This window comes from Felis catus, chromosome B2 (genome assembly GCF_018350175.1).
Source record: "Felis catus isolate Fca126 chromosome B2, F.catus_Fca126_mat1.0, whole genome shotgun sequence".
NCBI classification, from domain to species: Eukaryota; Metazoa; Chordata; class Mammalia; order Carnivora; family Felidae; genus Felis; species Felis catus.
The window spans coordinates 139,783,531-139,799,886 of NC_058372.1; the positions used below are offsets into that span (position 1 = coordinate 139,783,531).

General features: G+C 41.6%; 1 long non-coding RNA gene across 1 annotated transcript in view; it reads left to right on the plus strand.

The window, feature by feature from the left end:
* Positions 1-469: 469 nt before the first annotated feature.
* Positions 470-16,356, plus strand: part of LOC111560541 — a 30,307-nt gene continuing 14,420 nt past the window's right edge. Inside the window, exon 1 of the long non-coding RNA XR_002742518.2 lies at positions 470-533. This is a non-coding gene — a long non-coding RNA (uncharacterized LOC111560541). The remainder of the gene's footprint in view (positions 534-16,356) is intronic.

Consider the following 16,356-nt stretch of genomic DNA (forward strand, 5'->3'; position numbering starts at 1 on the left):
GTGAGAGTAAGAAGTGGTGTAACTTTTTTTTTGTTTTTTTTTGTTTTTTTGTTTTTTTTCAACATTTATTTATTTTTGGGACAGAGAGAGACAGAGCATGACAGAGCATGACAGAGCATGACAGAGCATGTCAGAGCATGACAGTTTATTTTATTTTGGGACAGAGAGAGAGGGAGACACAGAATGGGAAACAGGCTCCAGGCTCTGAGCCATCAGCCCAGAGCCTGACGCGGGGCTCGAACTCACGGACCGCGAGATCGTGACCTGGCTGAAGTCGGACACTTAACCGACTGTGCCACCCAGGCGCCCCTTGAAGTGGTGTAACGTTTAAAATACAGTTGGTCCCGACTTACGATGGTTCCACTTATGATCTTTTGACTTTATGATGGTGCGTAAGTGATATGCATCCAGTAGAAACTGTACTTGGAATTTGGAATTTAGATCTTGTCCCGGGCTGGCTTTATGATGTGGGATACGATCCTCTCTCGTGACGCTGGGCAGAGGCAGCTCCCTGTCAGCCGGCGACCATGGGGGTAAGTGACTGACAGCCATTCTGAGTCGGTTTGTCACTTTCAGTACAGTATTCAATAAGTTACATGAGATAGTCAATGCTTTATTGCACAATGGGCTCTGTGTGAGATGATTTTGCCCAAATGCAGGCTAATGTCAGTGTTCTGAACACATTTAAGGTGGATCTGGTTAAGCCGTGATGTTTGGGAGGCTAGGTGTGTGTATTCAATGCATTTTCCACTTAGGATGTTGTCCACTTGGGGTGGGTTTATAGGGATATAACCCCGTCCTAAGTTGATGAAGAGCTTTGTAGGCGTGTTAAATATAGCTTATATATTTAGTATCTGAAATTGAGACTAAAATTGCTTATACTTTTATAGAAACTCTACCAAGGTTTTAAGGACTAAATTGTTAAATTTATTCTGGAGGGAAGCACTGACGATTTGAAATAAGGTTACATTTATTTTTTAAACATCTTGTTTGTATGTATGTATGCATGATTTAAAGTGTTGGTATTCTGTAATTTAACTGTATGATTTTATGCCTACTGCACATTGGATGCTCATGAAAATGAGGTGCCTGTTCTCCGCGCTCCTCTGCTGAGCAATATTTCAATAAATATTTTCTTTCCCTTCCTCTCTATTGTGGTTTTATAAAAAAATAAATAAATAAATAAAAACCTTTTAGCTTAATTACTTAACCTCGGCTTATTTTGCTGGGTGGAAAGAGGCTAGCATTTCTGCCTCGCTCTGTTATTTGAATTTGACAAGGTTCACAATTTCAATTAAGCTGGATTTTCTAATCTGCTGATCTTCCCCTGCTGGCTGCAGTGAGATCCTCAAAATAGGGAGGCACACTGGCGATGTAAGAGCTCACACAGCTGCGTAGACGGAAAGGGTAAGGTGGCCCCTGGGGTGACCTGTGGCACGCGGGGAAGTGATGTGGCCGCAGGGGGTTCTGGGATTAGAGTCAGGAGTGGAAATGAAGCCAGACCGCATGGGGCCGTGGTGTGGATTTTGAAAGAGAGGACAGTCTCACCTCGGTGGGCACAGAAGACCGTGAGGTGTGGCTAGTTCGGGGCCTGTCGTGTACAAGGACAAGCCACGCGAGGAAAACGAAGGCCGTGCGCCCTTCAAGCCCAGGGCAAATTCCGACACCATAACCCCCGTGCCCTGGTTGGCAACACTCCGTTTCTGTTACAAGCTCCGGGTCTGAGTGACCAAGATTGATGGCTGGACGTGGAGACTCTGATAGCATTCATTCACTGAGATTTATTGACGACTGACCCTCTGCCAGAGGCTCACAGTTTGGGAAAAAATGGTGAGCCAAGACTAGGCCCCACACCCGGCCTTCAAGAAGCTTCCTGAGAGACATGTTTATCAAAGTATTATAGACAGAGCTATCAAATTAGAACCATCGTGAGGGGAGCTAGAAGCTAAGAAGAGCTGAGCCAGTCAGTGAAGGCTGCCCGAGAAAATAAGGGTTCGAGTGAGAGATGAAGAATTGCTAAAAATTAAAAATGAGGGTAGTACTAATGTTAATATTTCTGATGCCACAGGCGACACTTACTCAGCTTTTCTTATACGCCTTGGGCACCGTTTTTTTCTTTTTTTTCTTTTTTTTCTTTTTTTTTCAACGTTTATTTATTTTTGGGACAGAGAGAGACAGAGCATGAACGGGGGAGGGGCAGAGAGAGAGGGAGACACAGAATCGGAAACAGGCTCCAGGCTCTGAGCCATCAGCCCAGAGCCCGACGCGGGGCTCGAACTCCCGGACCGCGAGATCGTGACCTGGCTGAAGTCGGACGCTTAACCGACTGCGCCACCCAGGCGCCCCTTGGGCACCGTTTAAATGTAATAATTTATTTAATCTTCACAGCAACTCTGAAATACTGTCGTTGGTGTCGTTCGACACAAGGGGAAACGGAGGCACTTCCTCAGAGAGTTCAAGTAACTTCCCCAAGGTCACACAGCTCACAAGGGAGGAAGTAGAATTTGGATCAGCAGAGCTGTGGGGTTCTTATTGGTTTTTTTTCCTTTACATTTTTAAAAATCTTTATTCATTTTTGACACACACACACACACACACACACACACACACGGAGTGAGAGCAGGGGAGGAACAGAGAGAGAGGGAGACACAGAATCCAAAGCAGGCTCCAGGCTCTGAGCGGTCAGCACAGAGCCCCACGTGGGGCTTGAACTCTCAAACCCGGAGATCATGACTTGAGGGGAAGTCGGAAGCTTAACCCACTGAGCCACCCAGGCGCCCCCGCTGAGTTCTTACTGTTAAGCATTATGTGAACTTTCTAAGCAAATACAATCTGGAATATAGGTCCTTTGCCACCAGAAAACAATGATAACCGTGAATACTTAGCAAAGTATTTTCTGTTTGCCAGACAGAAAATACTGTTCTACAGCTTTGATTACGTTAACTTATTTACTCCTCAAAACAATACTTGGAGATGGGTTCTCTTATTACCCTATTGTGCCATCGAGGAGATTGCACACGGCTTCCAGAGTTTTGCTCTGAATCACTTGGCTCCTCAGCTTTGCACTAAATAGGTGATAGGCAGAAGTGCAGGATCTTTCTCACTACACCATGGGAACGTGTTGGCAGCCTGCTTGGGTCAAAGGATGCTGTTTCAAAGCAGCCGGAAAGATCCGCTGCTCCAGGAGAGGCATTCGTGATAAGGAAGAGGCTACGGAAGAGAGCCGTGGATTCAAAATGTTGACTCCACGGACCAGCCTTTTGAGTAGATGAGTGAGAAGTAAACATATACCAATGAAATCAATGGGGATAAAGGGACTCTACTAATCTCATATCTCTGAATCTGGGCAAAGTCTTTTGCGATAATTCCCTGAAAAGTCAAAGAATCTTTTCTGATATTTGGCTTTTTGATGATCTCAAGGCATGTACAGAAAAATTTAGCTTGTAGGCGTGACAGTGCCTTATTAATCAAAAGCATTAGTTACAGGTGTAATGGGCATTTGGTTTTCAAAAAAATTAAATTAGGGATGTGTTATCTGAAATTTTAGAAAGCAAAACAAATATTTTATTAGTTGACATTTGTGGTTTTTTTTTTTTAATTTTTTTTTCAACGTTTATTTATTTTTGGGACAGAGAGAGACAGAGCATGAACGGGGGAGGGGCAGAGAGAGAGGGAGACACAGAATGGGAAACAGGCTCCAGGCTCCCAGCCATCAGCCCAGAGCCCGACGCGGGGCTCGAACTCACGGACCGCGAGATCGTGACCTGGCTGAAGTCGGACGCTTAACCGACTGCGCCACCCAGGCGCCCCGACATTTGTGTTTACAATTTCAGATTGCTGCGCAGCTTCAAAACAAGCCACCGGAGACAATGCGCACGTCGTATTTTCTTCTATTGTTAGATTCATATGCTTTTTAAAAAAAAGTTTAATATTAAAAAGAAGACACTGCTGTCTGTCATGTTAATGCTTCGTTCATTATTTTTGAAGTGATATTCGTAGAGTACATGATGATCATATCAGGTCATTCCATGACATCAGTGGGGTCAGCCTAAGTGAGAAAAACTGGCTTATTACCAAGAGATGAAGGGAATCTCATTTGCCACAGTTAGTCTATATTGGTCTTCACACACCTAAGAATAAGAAGTTCCAGTTCCAGTGACTTAAGATTCATTATTCATAACCTAATAGGCTAACTCTTTTAGCAAGAGCTGGTTCTTATCTACTGTCAGGCCAAATGGAGTCATGAAATAGAAAATTGTTTTCGGTAAATCAGAACTTTGGGTTGATATAAATCCATTTATAGGAGTTCCCATCAGGTAGGAAGGAAATTCACCTCTCTCTCTCTCTCTCTCTCTCTCTCTCTCTCTCTCGTTCTCTCTACCTCATAACCTGTGACAGAGCTGGGGCTGGGAGCACACAGGAACTAAGCCCCAGCCAGACCCACAAATTTGACTCTGGTTGAGCCTACCTCCCCAAGCATCCATGAGGTGTGCAGAGGGGCGAGTTTCCTCTCATGGCAAAGAAGATTCAGCTCCAACTGTATAAATTCAAATTTAGAATTTCGAGGATGAAAGTCTTTACTAGGGTGATTTTTAATTTCTTAGGCTTCCATTTTTCAGTTTCTAAAAGGGTCCAGATCCAAATCAAGAAGTTAGGAAAGTCTGAGTTACAGATTCACATACGCGTATGGGGTCCCCTGAGGCACATAGATTCCAGTCTCTTTATGTTAAGTGTGGAGATGTGTTAGCATACGGTTGATGGACATATTGTGAAGAGACTGTTAATAACTCTCTGAGATATTTGGGAGAATTTCAGTCCCTCTGTTATAGGAAAGTCGTAATCCCAGACCCGGTCTCCTTGTCACTTGTTCCTGGTCTCTCACAGATCACAGGGAGCTCTTGGCATGCATTTGAGGAACTCCTGCAAATATCTCTGGACTCGACAACTGTGAGTCTTCCCAGAGAGAAACGAAGGCTCATAGAGATTAAAACAACTCATGGGGAAAGGTGATTTTTTAAAAACATGTATGTTAATGGAAAGCCTCATCAATAGTTTCTCCATGAAGAGCATATAAATGGACTTTCTCCTCATTATTAGATTTTTCCAGCTTTTCAAAAAGTCATTTAAAAATCATTTTAAAACCAACTGCAAAAAAGTTGTAAAGACCTGTCTTCTTTTCATCTTATCAGCTAGAATCTATGAAAAGATCTTCTTCTCTTAAGTGACTGATCTCAGAAATTCACAGACCTTGACTTAAACCATGTGAAAATAAAAACCAGGCACAGTATTTCTATCAAGAGAGACATCTTCCTTTCTATTTTTTTTTTTTTTTACTATACTTGATCACGGACAATGAGAAATATAGATGTATAGAGATGTGTACATTTGCCTTTCCATGGCTAAAATTCTCACTAATATTTGTCCATAATTCATCCTGACTATTTTGGTTTTCTCCTGGTTGATTTTCCTTATTTCTCCTCTCCTGTCTACTCTGAAGGTTTCCTCCCAAACTACCAATTTTTTTTCTTCAATCTTCTTCTTCTTTTTTTTTAATCAGTTCTGACAAAAGGCTATGAATTTCTATAGAGCTAGCTGGCCTTTTTTTTTAAGGGAGTATTTCTTCTTCACTGAAGATAGCCCATTTATAATTTTGGGTATGAAGGGATAATTTTTCTTCAATAGAATTGCCTCCTCCATTAAGAGAAGAAAAACAGCTACTTCTCTTCCCACTCAAATTTTAATATAGAAGAATGTTAACAGAGATCTATTGATAGACAGCTGAATCCAATGTAAGCCATATATTTGCCAAAAGAATTCATGAGATTTACTGAGTCAGTAATTCCTATTTTACTCAATATTCTAAAAAGTAAGAAGTGGAACCAGAGCCTTGAGCTTTGTTTTATAATAATGATACTGGGGTTGTTTATGAGGGTCATGTTTGAATTACATATTCTTTCATGCTTATAAATCAGAGGGGAATGGTAGTTACTGTCGACTCATCAACTTTTTTAATTCTGTGAAGCAAATCTCTCTGGAAAAATGAATATTAATAATTAGACAATATCCAATTAGGGGCCATAGGCCAGAGCTAATCCCTCAACTCAAAAACCCACAAAGCGCATGTAATAGTAGAAACTTAAGTTAACAAACCCTATTAACATAAAACTAATGATAATAGTGTAGTGTGAGGGATTTCAGCCCCCTCCAAATAAGAGCCTATTGACATATTTCTTTTCTTTTCCTCAGGAATTCATTTCTAGCACAAGACTTTGGTATTGCCCTTTGAAACAAACATATAATCTTCTTTTGACATCGGTTTAAGAACCTGTATTTAGATCAATTCTTAAATAGAAACACTTCTTCCTCTCAAGTTGAGAATACATTTACGTCTGCATTCTCCTTCATTTGAACAGGGAAATTTCTGTGTTTCCAACAAACTAAATGAGGACGTGCTCCACTTCTGACTGATGTACAGGGGCCAGACAGATGTCTCATAACGATTAACTTTCATTAGTGTATCGATTTGCTAAAGACTTGTATGTCCCTGATCGCAGCCATCTTTAATTTTTTTTTTTTCAACGTTTATTTATTTTTGGGACAGAGAGAGACAGAGCATGAACGGGGGAGGGGCAGAGAGAGAGGGAGACACAGAATCGGAAACAGGCTCCAGGCTCTGAGCCATCAGCCCAGAGCCTGACGCGGGGCTCGAACTCCGGGACCGCGAGATCGTGACCTGGCTGAAGTCGGACGCTTAACCGACTGCGCCACCCAGGCGCCCCACGCAGCCATCTTTAAATGGTAGTTATGAACTCCATGTTACAGAGAAGGAAATGGTGGCTCTGATACGTTAAATGAGTTGCCCAAGGTCACCAATTTAGGAATCAGTGGAAGGAATTCCTGGTGGCAGGATGAGTCTTGGGCTGACATGGTATCTTCCCTGCTCGTCCCCTCCACCATGACTTCACCTTTCACTGGTTACCCAGGGACCGGATGAGACTGTGGCCTTGACCCTAATCCTGACCTTGACTCAGCCAAGTGGAAGGAAAACACAAGAGGCAGGAGAAGTCATGGAAATAAAGTCAGTTTCCTTCACTCCATGCCTATGTTCCCTTTGGATCCATTTTAGAGATTTTGACTCTGATGATAAAATAACATATTTTTATATCACTCTCCTTCATCTTGCTGGAACTGTGCGGAGTATTAGAAACAGATCTGAAAAAATATTCACGTGTTATTTCTTACGGGCACAAAACTGGAACCTAACCTCCCGTATTTCAGTTTTCACATATAAATAAAATCGAACAAATGTTACTTGGGAGGAAGGTATTCATTCAGCTTCTGAACAATAAAAGAAAAAGGACTCCAAATATATTAAGGCCTAAATTATACAGCATACACAAGTAGACACAGGCAAGAATAATCTACAAACTGTTCCCTTTATGTATAATTCAGTTCACAGATGCTTTTTATCTCACTAAATCAGAATTCAATAAGAAGTGTTAAAGCTCCATTATTAACCAAATGCACCTCTCCCCCCAATTAAATGCTGATGCTACTTTTTTCAGCTCCACGATTCGGAAATTATTTTCCTGGATACACTCTGAGTATGCTTGATATTTTGTCTTAAAAGTTTCTTGAAGACAAATTTCTGTGTTCCGCTTTTAAGTCTGGTCCTTTCTTTTCAAAATGAGAATATCTGTTCCTCTGGTTGTCAACTGTCCCCAGCTCTTCCGAACTAAAGACAAGGAGAGGGGAGAAATCATTTTATCTTGTATTTCTTTCACCCATATCCCCACCAAGTTTCACGCAAGGTGTATTTGAGCCAATACAAAACTTTAACCTCAACGGTGTTCAAAACGCAGATTTAAAACAACGAAGAAACACGAGCTGTAGCCCACTGAATTGGCAAAGCTTAGAAAGAACGATAATGCTCTGTGTCGACCAGGCTGTGGCGAAACGGGCATAACTACACACAGCTGGCAGGATTTGTGAATTGGGACACCACGTCTGTAGAGCGATTTAGCAACGTCTGTCAAAATATATCAAAAGGCACCTAGCTTCTGACCCAGAAACTCCACTTCTAGGAATTCCCAAGAAAAGTATCAGGGATGTGTGCAGAGACATTTGGCCAGAGATGTTTTTCTTGTGTGGTTAGCTGCAGTAGGAAAACTTACAAAAAACACCCAACAACAGCGGATTAGTTAAGCAAACTGCGGAACATCCCCGTTATATTGTGCCAGAGGGTCGGAGATGAGAAAGTGTTCACTCTTCTTATGTATCTTTTTTAAATGAAAAAAGGAGTCCACAGAACAGTACACAGTGTTATGCTGTCCAGCTCTATTAAGATCTATTTCTGGGAAGCAAAATGTGCCGAAATGTTATCAGTAGTGTAATGTGGGTAGCAGATGTCAGTAGGGTTCTTTCTCTTTCTTTCCTTCTTTTCTTTCTTTTTTCATCCCTTCTTTCCTCTCTCCCTTGTCTTCTTTCTTTCTAATCTTTATTCTGAGGAAATTTGAAATAAACAAAAAAGATTACGAGGTATCTCCAGTGGACAACTCTGCATGGTTTAGAGCACTATTTTCCATGATATCTGATTTTAGCTTTTCGTTGCCTTTGAGTTATTTTAGGGCTCTGCAAATTGTAGGTAACGGAGAGCAATGCAAAAAATGTGTTGTTGTTTTTTGCTAACTTTTTGTTCTTTTTGTTTGAGAGAGAAAGCACATGGGCATGTGCACACGTGCCCGTGGTTCAAGAAGAGGCTGAGAGAGAGAGAGAAAGAGAGAGAGTAAGAGAGAGAGAGAGAGAGAGAGAGAGTCTTAACCAGGGTCCACACTCAGCACAGAGCCTGAGGCAGGGCTTGATTCCATGACCCTGGGACCATGACCTGAGCTATAATCAGGAGTCAGATGCTTAAATGACTGAGCTAGTCAGGCACCCCCCAAATGTATTGTCTTCAGACATGCACATTAATACGTCTGTCCAGTGGAGCTTGAATTGTCATTCCTTAATTCTGTTGGTAAAACCAGTTTGGTGCCCATTTGTAAATTCATTGCAACATTCCTTTATTTCATATAAATTTGTGCTTCTTTAACTTCTCCTTTGAACTGGTTGTAACATCTTCCCTGGTTCTCCCATTTAATTAATAGATTACATGAAATATCTGACAAGTATTCACTTTATATCTGTGTGAAAGCTACGATCTTGCCTTTTTGGAAAATAGCCCTTTAATGCAGGCTTCCTATTCTGACAAATTGAGCAGGTATTACTTTTTTATTATTAAGATGAAATATCAGCAAATGTGATTTTAAAAGAGTAGATTGTGCTACAGTCCAGTATTACAATATTGACCTAATACTTTCATAAAACATGTCACATCAAATTTTCTTAACATTGCTATAAGTGAATTTAATAAATACATAAGGAGCGCATACAATTTTCAGGTCAATAGGCTAAATTGGAGAGCGTATAAAGAGGGATAAGATTATGGCCATAATGTTCAACATCTTGTAATATCTACTATTTTTATGCTAAATATCAAAAGTATCTACTGTTTCATTATTAAATATCTTAAAATGTCAACTATTTCAATATCAACGCTTTCAATATCTACTTACTCGAAATGGCTCTGGCCATTTGGGCTTAGTCTCTGCGTGACAAAAACAATGTGATGCTGAGAAGCCGAGGGCTGCTTAGGCAGAGCGTTTTTGATTTACTGAATAGGCAACAGCAGGTTCCTGTAGTCTTAACATATTCACAAAGTGCTATTTGCCTTCGGAATTCAGCCATTAACATGGAGTCCATAATAGAGCAAAGAGTTAGATATGGTGGTAATAAAAAAGAATTAGACACATGGATTGGGGCAGGGGAAGCAATTCAGCTGTGATTATGCATAAAATATAATACACACTAGGTTGGAAAAAACACTGGCTCTGGTCATCCCAGAATTTGTTTCAATAATAAATGATCTTTTATGTGTACTAAGTGAATCTTTTTTTTCCCCCTTGGGCAAAATGCATACCACCGCATGACAATATGGAGTGAAATGTTTTTGCTAGGTGTTTGGGAGACCTGCTCCTCCCTGTTCCCTTGGTTTTCGTGAGCAGTTTGCCCTACATTCTCCTTGCTTCTTGCTCCTTCCTTGGAGATGGGGAGGAGGCAAGCGTGGACTGGTCAGAAACATTAGGCTGGTGGCTTTTCCTGCTTAGAAAGGAAACATCAAAAGAGGATGAAACGCTCTTTGGCTTGGTCAGGATGGTTGTTGGAGCACTAGTTCTGGGAGCCGTTTGTTCGAGAAACTCTGCTTCCTGGGGAAAGTGCTGCTCTTCTGCCTGAGTCGTAGGTGTGTGGGTGCAGATTGTTGCCATCTGACTTCCAGGTATCATGCATTCCGTCTTCTAAGGGCAAAAGCAAGGGTCCGGCGTAGGCATCACGGCATGCTAACAGTTAATAGAACACATCTTCCCCAAACTCTCATGGCATCCTAGAAAGGGAATGAGCCAACATCAAGCAAAGGTAGGGTCATAATACTTGTATATCATTAGGTTAGTTAATGTCAACGGCTTCACTCTTTCTACAGCTCTGAAGTTAAGTATCTCGGATTTACTCCACAAGATCTAAAATATATATAATTGACACAGTGGTATTCACAATACTGTATTTGATTTCTCAGGTGCAGTTTCTGATCAGGCTGGTTTGAAGCATAGACTCTATGAAGAATCTACCCCTCTATTCGAATCACTTTGATTTTGATGGCGTATCATGTTGGAGGTCTTACTCTTCCATAATATCGGGGAAGAATAAATTTCTCACAATTTCCCAAGCTCTAGAAGCAAACATTTTAACCACCGAGGTCCCCAAAATAAATGTAAAGTGTATTTCACAGCAGGCAGAAAGCCACCATCAAGACTTCCAGAAATTCCTTTTCAGGGCTTTTTGAACACCTTGCAATCCTCGCCCATGAGATGTGAATGCATTTGTTAGCCTTCCGTTAACATTTGTGGTCAACACCTTCTTCATCTTTCTTTTTTGTTGACCCATTGAACTCTTTATTTCACATTTCCTGTTGAATCAGGATTATGGCATTTTCACTACTTCCTATTATTTCTGTGTGTTTTTAAGATGTTTTCGAAAATTTTCAAGTTAAAATCTTATTTTATAACTGTAACTTTTAATTGATGTTTAAAATTTGATTTTTATAGTTTTTCCTATTTAAAAAGTCCTATTTTTAAACTATAGAAAACCTGGAAGAAAATCCTGGCAAGTAGTGGGAGAGGGGAAGAAGGGAGAAGTCATCTGCATTTAACTACTATTAACATTTTTACTCATATTCTCATGAGCTTTCCCCCCAACTTACAATATTTTAAAAAATATTTTCTCTAATAGTGCTGTGAATTGATTTGTGTTATAAAAATAAGGTGTGGGGCGCCTGGGTGGCGCGGTCGGTTAAGCGTCCCACTTCAGCCAGGTCACGATCTCGCGGTCCATGAGTTCGAGCCCCGCGTCAGGCTCTGGGCTGATGGCTCAGAGCCTGGAGCCTGTTTCCGATTCTGTGTCTCCTTCTCTCTCTGCCCCTCCCACGTTCATGCTCTGTCTCTCTCTGTCCCAAAAATAAATAAACGTTGAAAAAAAAATTAAAAAAAAATAATAAGGTGGAGGTGCCTGGGTGACTCAGTCGGTTGGGCGGCCGACTGCAGCTTGGGTCATGATCTTGCGGTCTGTGAGTTTGAGCCCCACACCGGGGCTCTGTGCTGACAGCTCAGAGCCTGAATCCTGCATCAGATTCTGTGTCTCCTTCTCTCTCTGTCCCTCCCCCACTCATGCTCCGTCTCTGTCTCTCCTCCTCTCTCGAAAATAAATAAACATTTAAAAAAATAAAAGAAACATAAGGTGTGCTTGGGTGGCTCAGTTGCTTGAGCCTCCAACTCTTGATTTGGGCGCAAGTCATGATCTTATGGTCACGGTATTGAGCCTTGTGATGGGCTCCAAGCTGAGTGTGGAGCCTCCCTGAGATACTGTCTCTCCCTCTCTCTCTCTTGCTTTCTCTCTGCCCCTCCCCCACTCGCTCTTTCTCTCCCTCTCTAGAATTAAAAAAAAAACAAACCATAAATAAAACTAAAAGGACCAAATTTGCTGCTTCTTCACCAGTCCTTCCAGTTCTGTGATTCTTCCACTAGGAATCCATTAAAGACCCGTGAAAGAAAAAGGACACCAAAAAAAAAAAAAAAAAAAAAAAAAAAAAAAAAAAAAGCAAGTAACTTTTCAAGTTTATCCACGGGGAGGGAGTTTTTGTTATGTGTGTGCGTTAGTTTTTTGTTTTTTGTTTTTTTGTTTTTCCTGGCCCCAGGGAAGGGGGGTGTTGAGAGCTGACTATTCCTTTCAAGGTGCCACACATCTGGAATTCCAAGTGATCTGAACTTTTACCAAAAATATATTTTTTCTTGGGGCGCCTGGGAGGCTCAGTGGGTTAAGGATCCGACTTCGGCTCAGGTCGTGATCTTGCCGTCTGTGAGTTCGAGCCCCGCGTGGGGCTCTGCACCGACAGCTCAGAGCCTGGAGCCTGTTTCAGATTCTGTGTCTCCCTCTCTCTCTGACCCTCCCCTGTTCATGCTCTGTCTCTCTCGGTCTCAAAAATAAATAAACGTTAAAAAAATATATATATATATATTTTTTTTCTTATTTATTTATTGAAGGAAAGAAAGAAAGAAAGAAAGAAAGAAAGAAAGAAAGACAGCCCGCCACATGTAGCACCTCATTTGCACGTGTGTGGAGTCTTGGAGGCTGGACTCCTCTATGCTCTTCTACAAACGGGCCTTGAAAGCTTGTTTGGAGATTCTAGCAGGGGACAGCAGCCACTTGAATACCCGTGATGCAAGAATGATCCCCCTGTAACGGGGAAAGTCGTCCTCCTAATCCGAGCAGGCGTGTGCAGCTTCGTGCATGGACCGCGTGAGGCGGGAGGGGACACCTGCCTAGCCTGCCAGATCAGCTGAGTCAACACTGGCAATCAATGGGGTGACAGATGTCACGGCCGGATCACCCTCACGTCCCTTTCTTCTTATTTTCAAAAGAAATACATACACCTTGCTGGAAAATAAAAAGCACAGAGAAAGCGGGAAGACAGCTAAACGTCAAACAAGATATCATCTCACTCATTTACTCGGAAACAATCAATGCCATCCTCTTGTTCATTCCAGAAGTGTTCATTAAAATGTGTCCCCTATGCCAGACTGTCTTCTAAACATGGTAGTAAATACGAGAAAAATTCCCTGCTCATGACGAGTTTATATTCTCATAGAGCAAAAGACTTTAAACTGAAAACAGATTATGAGCAAAATAATTCTACCCTGTAAGTAGGTTGCTGTGAAGGTGATGATCAGAATATATATATATATATATATATATATATATATATATATATATATAGATAAAGAGGTTATCTACCTACCTACTGACCTGTATCTGGGAATATACGGTTTCCGAGTCATAGCTACTATGAAATGCTTCTTCTCCCAGTGAGGGATGTGGAATTATATTTCTTTCCAGGGGAAAAGTAGAGCCATTTTCAGAGCTATTTTAAAACGGGTGGGGGATATCCATCAAATCAGTTTTCATCTTACTTGTCTGTTCAGAAGGGACACAAGGTCGTCTTCTCTTAATCTCTGATCCACGGGAAGATCTGATGAATCTGTGTACCTCTTAAAATAGTGCGCAAACCTTTATTTGCAGTGTCACGGAGGATGGTCTAGATATCCTTTCACTCCAACATCCAATGACCTCTTTGCCGCAGGGACATCCTGACAATATCAGGACGCGTCAATATCGATGCTCACATCACATCTGGTACATTTGGATCATTTTAGGTTTGGGGCGGTATTTTGGAGTTTCAAGTAAATTTTGCTTCTAGTTTTCTCTTGAAATATGCATTTCTTTTCTGTTTTGGGCTCCTCGAATCTCTGCAGATTTTCAGTTCTGCTCTCGCAGAGTGGCTTCCCCGTGTACAGTTGCTGTGCCTATGAATAAAGAATCACATACACACATACTTAGTCTAAGTTTTGATGAATTCAAAAAACAGAACTAAAAATGGCTGCACAATCACACGCTATAGTCTGGAAGATAATAATTTTAATTACGGATCGTAAAACAAATAAAGTATGTGTATGTGGAAGGCGATGGAATGAGAAGCAGCTGCCTTAAACCCTCCCTAGAAGAGTCAGAGTATGTGTAAACAAACAAACAACAAACAAACAAGGATGACGGTAGCCTTGTCTCCCGGGGAGCCCAACAGACCCTTTTTGATTCCTTGATGTACACAGTTTTCATTCTGAAAAAGAAGTGGAACCCTCTCCTTGTAACTTATTCTTCCCAATGGAAAATGTCATCGATGGTGACTATATTTATTTATGCAGAATTTTATACCTCATTGACATTCTCAAAATGAGGTTTCCAACATCCAGACGGAACCCTCTCGAATACACGTCAAGGAATGTAAAGTACCTTCCTACTGACATGTATTTTCCGCTGAAACCAACACTGTGTGTCTTCACGGACGTTTCAGGCATGCCCACTCATTCGTTTTCCTAATAGTGAGTGTTGCCATCAATTCCCCTTTCCTCAAGTTACAAAGAAGAGAGTTCCGGATTTCAGATTAAAAGAAGAAAATGCATAGATGCGTGGGTTTAGTGACGAGGAAGAAAAGCCCTCAAGAGCTGTTACCAGATGGAAGTCTGCCTACTAATTACACCCTTCATCCCATTATGGTGTTAAGTATTATTCCTTGCACGGACAGGTACAACTCACCTTAGGATCTCTGTGAATATCAAATTTCTATGTGTTGATTCATGTTTAAAACCCACTTTAAATGCTTTCTGTTCAAACTCTACAAGGGCAAGTACCTGGTCTCCTCTGTTTGATCCAAGTCTCGTTGGATTCCAAGTATTAGCACAGTGCCTGGCCTCTGCGAAGCCCTGAAGAGTAATTATTTGGATGAATAAGTAAATGAGTTAATTAATGAAGATACTAGGAGATATTTCCAGTTAGACTTCCAATGACTTCTTTGATTTCTATGTTGCACGTATGTATATTTTCATGATGTCAAGTTCTCAAAACTCACTTACATACTCTTAGTATTCTGTTAGTAGAGAGCCCCCTTTTCTCTCCTTAGTTTTGTCAATAGCCATGGTCAACAAAGTCTTTTGTGCAGTATCTCTATAAAACTTCATTTTTAAAAATTTTAAAATATATATTTTTAAAATTTTTAACGTTTATTTATTATTGAGAGACAGGACATGAGCAGGGGAGGAGGAGAGAGAGGGGGAGACACAGAATCTGAAGCAGGCTCCAGGCTTTGAGCTGTGAGCACAGAGCCCGACGCGGGGCTCGAACTCACAAACCGCGAGATCGTGACCTGAGCCGAAGTCGGACGCTTAACCGACTGAGCCACCCAGGCGCCCCTTCAGTTTTTAAATTTGGGCATAGAATGGCAAGCTTCTAGCAGCTGAACAGGTCTGATGTCATAGGATGGTGTTGGTAAGCAATGTGCAGTCTGTACGATTTGTCTGGAAGTTCTTAAATCATGCTGCAGCATGATTTAAGGGTGACTAAAAAAGTCAGAACTAAGAAGCACAGGGGTCTGGGGAAAAACTTGCCTGGTTCTGGAGCTGGCCATCAGAAGTCAATGGATTGTCCAAAGGCACTTAGGGAGCTCAGGCTTGATGTGGACAGGAACAGACACCAATGCTATACTCCTGGCAGCACAAGATGCTCAAAATTGCTCGGGTGATGGTTATGTGACTTCAGGGCCAGAGCCTAGCTAGGCTGCTACAAGACGAAGGCTGACCTAGTAACAAGACATCAATCTTTGAACCTGTATTTTGACCTGGATCAATATGACAAAGTCTAGGGCCAGACTATGAATTGGAGGAGGAGACACACAGGCATCAAGAAGAAATTCAAGGTCGGCCCTACACCAGCCCTATAATGCTGAGCCTAATTCCATCTGGCAAGACTAATTTTGTATTTCATGCGGAGGAGTTGAGAGTATCAGTCTGTCTGCTGCTCAATTCTAGATGGCTCAGGGACCGGCAAGTCCTGACCTGTAGGTCAAGGGCACCAGCCACTATAGCTGAGGTTTGAGAAAGGCAAGGACTGACAAAGTCAATCCATCAAGAAGTTAACACCAACGCTTGGTTCTGAGAGTTCCCATCTATTTGTAAAGAAGCTCTAAATATGTGTAAATGCATCCATTTGACACCCAAGGATATCCCTTTCACAAAAACAGTATTTCTCTTCAGACTCCTACCCAGTTTAGTATTCTTGTAGGTAGGAGCTTGTCAAACAACCAACCAAACAGACAGACAG